Raw genomic sequence first — 6,163 nt, 5'->3', positions numbered from 1 at the left:
AAGACGGCACGGGCGACTGTTCCTGTGGCGCCAATTACTCAGCCACCTGTTGTTGAGAAGAAACGTGTGCGATTTCCACCACTCTCGACTCGGTGAGCTTACTTAGCCGGTGTATATCTTTAAGTTGTTTTGAAGTCGTATAATGACTTTTCTTGATGCAGGGATGCGGAGGAAACTATCCCTGTGGAGACAGGGGTAGGGTCGGATCCCCCGACTACATTATCTGCTCCTTTTGAGGATTTAATTGTTGAAGAGGTACCCGAAGTTGACGCCGGTCATCTTGGAGCTACAATGTCGATGCTTGAAGACGTCATCCGTTCGGTGGAAGTTCCCGCCACTACATCGGGTTCAGGAAGTGCTACCTTATCAACATCTACTGGCGGATCGCTGGCCATAGTGGGTGTTGAGAAAGCCAAAGAGGCGTCTGCTCCAGGTATGTTTCTTGTAGTCTTGTTATTGTAGTCGTAGCAAACAGTTGACATGATAAATGTTGTAGGTGCCATTTTGGGTACATCTCCCCATCTTTCAGAGAGTACTCAAAGACCGATGATCAGCCTGCCATCCAACTTGGAGTTCCAGAAGGCCATCAATGTTTTCCGGAGCTTCCCGGTAGATTTCCTTTTTTGAGTTGTCACATGGACCGAGTAGTTGTGAGGCTTTTAACTCACCATAGTACCTTGCGTACTTGGACCTTTTCAGGAAAGAAGTCATCAACTGGAGCAGGAGTGTGCCTGTCTGACAGAAGCTCTGAGGGTTCACGAGGTTGGGGTGAAGTCTTTTGCTGTGGAACACACGGATCACACGGTCCTGCAACAAAAACTGGAGAGCCGCTACAAGTCGCTGAACAAGAAGTATCAAGGTAAGCACTTTGCATACTCTGAGTATGTTTGATTGTAGTCGGTTGTGGTACAACTTGTTTTGGCTTGTAGAGCTCAAGAAGCAAGAGATGGCTGCAAGGAGCCATATTCTCGATTGGAGAAACGCTCACGACCGAGTGGCGGATGAAGCTGAAGATCTGCGAGATGCGCTGACGGAAGCATAGGCTGCTTGCGAGCATCAGCGGGACAGGAAGATGCAGAATGGTGTGATGATTGCCATGGCCATGGTGGCATGCAGAGATCATACCCAGACCATGGGAAAACTTTGAGGTGAACTCCAGGAGCTAACTGTAGCAGGTGAAGACTTGGTGAACACCATAGCCCCCGTGGAAGAAGGCGCAGGGCTGCAATCACTAGTCGAGCGATTGAAGGCTGCCCTGAGTAGAGTGGCAGGAGTTTGCAAAACTATTTGCAAACAGGTCCTTACAGTTGTGAAGTCGTACTACCCGAGGGCAGACTTGGCGGCAGCTGGTGATGGCGTGGCTCGCAACTGCACAGAAGAGGCATATGCGCAGTACCTCAAGGAGGCGGAGCCTATTGCGTCGAAGATGTCGGAGTTTGTCTCTCTAGAAGAACTTTGAGCTTTGCATGTACTCTTGTATTTGAACAATACTTGTGTTAAATGAATACTTGCCCATTGCTTGAGGTGATTGTCTTGCGAAGAGTAATTTTACTCCGGGCTGGCTGACCCGAAGTCCCAGGGTCGGCTGAGCTCGACCCTTTGAGGGGGGAAACTCCGCCTCGCCCGACCCTGAGTCTTGGGGTCGGGTGCGCCCGACCCCTAAGCGGAGGGTTGGGGTAGTCCAAGCCCTCGAGATAATGGGGAGCGCGTAGGCCGTGCGTGGCTTGGAGTAGTTCCGAGCGTCGAGTAGTCGTAATGCTGTCGAGTACTCTGGTTTTGGAGGTCACGGGCGTACTGTACTCCTTTGTCCTTTATGGATGCACGGGTGTACTGTGCTCTTTTGTCCTTTGTGGCATAAGTACCATCACGTGGGCAGAGTCAGGAGTCATCAAACTCATTGATCACGGACGCATAGTAACTCTTGGGCAGGTGGTAGTTGCATCTTTCGGCTATAAATAGAGCCATCTAGAGAGCAAACCAAACCAAGTTTCCGAGTGACAATGGATTGCCTTCAGTTACTTTTTTTTGAGTGTAGAGAGCCATCAAAGAGTGCACCGGTGCTAAAAGATTTCTCGTAGATTGAGGCCACTTTCCCTCCACAGACTCCTGCACTCGTAGGGATAGCCGCGATGCTAGAAGAATCCTTGTAGGAGGTTTCGTCGCACGCCTCATCTTGCAGCTCGTGATCCAGTGGAGTACGCGTTGGAACTCGCGAGTGATGGGTGATGAGTGCTGAGGTCTTTATCCCGCTCTCTGAGAGGTGGAGGTGCGGCCGTAGAGTAGATTGGCTCCACAAGGCTAGCAAAAGAGCAGCCTTGGTTCCCTCTAGGCGCGTCGTGCCGGATTCATCGTTGCTGCTGTTAAGGCAGTGGCAATGCTGGAGTTCCTGGCGTTGCCTTGGGTAGAGGAGCTGGATATGACTGCGTTTTGCGCAGGTTCCTTGCGTGTGGGCCCTTCCCCCTGTGGTCGGCAGACCTGAGTGGCCTTGTGATATAGTAAAAGCCTAAGGCTTAAATGCAGCCCGCTAGTAGGCAGTTGCTTGTAGTCGTTGTGTATTCCGAGTACTTGTACTCGTATGTAACCTGATGTATCTTCATCTCGGAAAAGAAATACTTTACGAAAAATTTGTACCAGGGCAGTGATCCTTGTTGAGTTGACAACTCTTGTTCAAAGCTGAGGTATCTTGAAGTCGGTAGTCGGGCAGTTAGCCTGAGCGGTCCTCAGGGGTTATTGCCTTGAAGCAGTTACTCGTATGCTGCTATGGGTAATAGCGACAAAGATGTTCTATATTCCAAGAGTTTGGTACTTGTTCTCCTAAAAGCTCTTGGAGTTTGTAAGATCCATGTCCTGTAACGTTTGATATGATGTAAGGACCTTCCCATGGTGAATTGAGTTTATGCAACCCTGACGTGTCTTGGATACGCTTAAGGACCATATCGCCCGAGTTGAAAGATCTTTCCTTGACATTGCGGTCGTGGTAACACCTTAAACCGTCAAGGTATCTGGCGGATTGCACTAGTGCTGCGCATCTTGTTTCTTCTAGACTGTCTATATCTGTTCGCCTTGTTTCTGTTGCCAGTTCCTCGTCGTATTGCTCAACAGATGGTGATTGCCACATGATGTCAGCAGGTAGTATGGCTTCCAAGCCATATACTAGGAAATAGGGCGATAGCCCCGTAGTTTTGCACGGTTGGGTACGTAGGCCCCACAGAGCATTAGGTAACTCTTTGAGCAATTTGCCACCTTTGGTGTTGCTAACGTCATGTAGTCTTTTCTTCAGGGCGTCGAGTATCATGCCATTAGCACGTTCGACTTGTCCATTGGCTCGCGGGTGAGCGACCGATACATAGCGGACGTCGATGCCGCTATTCTCGCAGTATTCCCAAAAGTCATGATTATTGATGTTTGACCCTAGATCTGTGATAATCCTTTTGGGAAAACCGTAGCGGTGTACGATTTATTTCATGAAGTCGAGGACCTGGTCTGCCTTGGGGCAAGTGACTGGTTTGACCTCGATCCACTTGGTGAATTTGTCGATTGCCATGAGTACTCGGTTGAATCCTCCTGGCGCAGTTGGTAACGGCCCTATCATGTCGAGCCCCCAGCAGGCAAACGACCATGTTGGAGGTATTGTGACTAGCTTGTAGGCCGGTACATGTTGCTGTTTTGTGAATAATTGAGAACCCTTGCATTTCTGAACTAGTTGTTTAGTGTCGGCTAGAGCCATTGGCTAGTAGAAACCTGCTCTGAAAGCCTTGCCAACTAGTGTCCTTGAGGAGGCGTGGTTGCCACAGATTCCTCTGTGAATTTCCTCTAGGATATCTTGGCCATCTTCTCTAGTGACGCACTTCATGAGTACTCCATACGATGCACCTTTCCTGTAGAGCTTGTCTCCGACTAGAACGTAATTTTTACTCGCTGGGAGATTTGCTCAGCTTTATTTTTGTCGGATGGTAGTTGGTGCTCTTTGATGTAGTCGATGAAGGGTGTCCTCCAGTTGACTTCTATCATCATGACTTCACGAGAGACGTCAGCAGTCGGGATTGCTGGCGGTGTGACTTGGTCGGATATGGACGACTTGTGCAGTTCGTGTACGAAAATTCCTGCTGGAACCTCTGCACGAGTGGAGCCCATTTTAGATAAGACGTCGGCGGCAATGTTGTTGTCGCGGACGATGTGATGAAATTCCAAGCTTGAGAACTTGTTTTCCAGTTTGTGGACTTCTTTGCAGTAAGCGTCCATGTTGTCCTTGTTCCGGTCCCACTCGTCATTGACCTGGTTTATAACGACTAGAGAGTCGCCGTACACCAGTAGTCATCTGTTGCCGAGGGAGATTGCAAGGCGAAGGCCGTGTAGCAGTGCTTCGTACTTGGCTTCGTTATTAGATGCTTCCCAGAATATTTGCAGCACGTACTTGAGCTGGTCTCCCCTAGGGGAGATGAGTAATATGCCTGCGCCGCCTCTTCAAGTTAGAGGGATCCGTCAAAGTACATTACCCAATGTTCTGGCCATTCGACTGGTGTTGGCACTTGATTTTCAGTCCATTCAGCTATGAAGTCGACCAAAGCTTGGGATTTTATAGCTGTCCTTGGCTTGAAGTCCAAGGAGAGAGCTCCGAGTTCAACTGGCCATTTGGAGATTCTACCCGTGGCATCTCTGTTGTGGAGAATTTCGCCGAGCGGGAAATCGGAGATGACAGTGATGTTGTGCTCTTGGAAGTAATGACGCAGTTTTCGGGAGGTGAGCAAAATTGCGTATAAGAGCTTTTGTATCGGTGAATACCGAGTTTTGGAGTCCGAGAGTACTTCGCTGACGAAGTACACAGGTCGCTGGACCTTGTAAGCGTGGCCCGGTTCAAACCGTTCGACTACTATTGCCGTGTTGACGACATGAGTAGTAGCTGAAATGTATAGGAGCAAGTCTTCGTTCGGAGAAGGAGCGGTGAGTACATGAGGCTTTGACAGGAAGTCTTTGAGTTGTTTTAGTGCCACGTCTGCCTCTTCCGTCCATTTGAACTTGTCCTGACGTTTGAGAAGCTTGAAGAAGGGTAGTCCCCATTCTCCGAGTCTCGAGATGAACCGGTTGAGAGCGGCCATGCAGCCTGTGAGTTTCTGCACATCCTTAATGCTTGCTGGTGCCTGCATGTTTGTGATGGCAGATATTTTTTCCGGGTTGGCCTCAATGCCGCGATGGCTAATGATGAACCCAAGTAGCTTACCGGAAGGTACTCCAAAGACGCACTTAGTAGGATTGAGTTTCCATTGGAAAGCGCGTAGACTAGAGAAAGTTTCCTCCAAGTCAGCAATGAGTTCCTCCCGGTTTCTTGTTTTGACGACGACGTCGTCGACATAAGCTTCGACATTGCGGTGAAGTTGCTTTTCGAAGCACATCTGTATGGCCCTTTGATAAGTTGCTCCTGCATTTTTTAGTCCGAAGGACATTGTCTTGTAGCAGAAAGCTCCAAAAGGCGTGATGAATGTTGTTTTGGCTTGATCTTCTTCTTTGAGGCTTATCTGGTGATAGCCGGAGTAGCAGTCGAGAAAGCACAGTAAAGCGCACCCAGCGGTGGAGTCAACCACCTGATCGATCCTGGGTAACCCGAAAGGATCTTTTGGGTAGTGTTTGTTGAGGTCGGTGTAGTCAACACACATTCTCCACTCATTATTTTTCTTACAAACGAGCACAGGATTGGCGAGCCAGTCAGGATGAAAGACTTCTTTGATGAACCCTGCCGCGAGGAGCTTAGCCAACTCTTTTTTGATTGCTTCTCATCTGTCTTGAGTGAACCAGCGTAGTCGTTGTCATTTTGGAGTAGCTTTGGGATGGACATTGAGAGAATGCTGAATCAGCTCCTTGGGCAGACATGGCATGTCAGCCGGTTTCCAAGCGAAGATATCGTGGTTAGCCCGAAGGAAGCTGACGAACGCGAATTCCTATTTAGGATCTAGCCCTATTCCGATCAGGACTATCTTGGAAGGGTCACCCGTCTGTAGGTCAACTGATTTGAAGTCTTGCTTACTGGCGGGTTTCACCTTTGTGGACCCTGACTTGTTTTTTGGTATCTCTAGTTCGATTGGATGGAGCTTCTTTGAAGCTGTGAAGACTTGTTGCATGGGACTAGGTGATTGAGTAGTCGCAGCAATTTCCATGGCTTCGGTGTCGC

Source organism: Setaria viridis, chromosome 9 (assembly GCF_005286985.2).
Source record: "Setaria viridis chromosome 9, Setaria_viridis_v4.0, whole genome shotgun sequence".
Taxonomy (NCBI): domain Eukaryota; kingdom Viridiplantae; phylum Streptophyta; class Magnoliopsida; order Poales; family Poaceae; genus Setaria; species Setaria viridis.
This window is presented reverse-complemented; position numbering follows the sequence as displayed.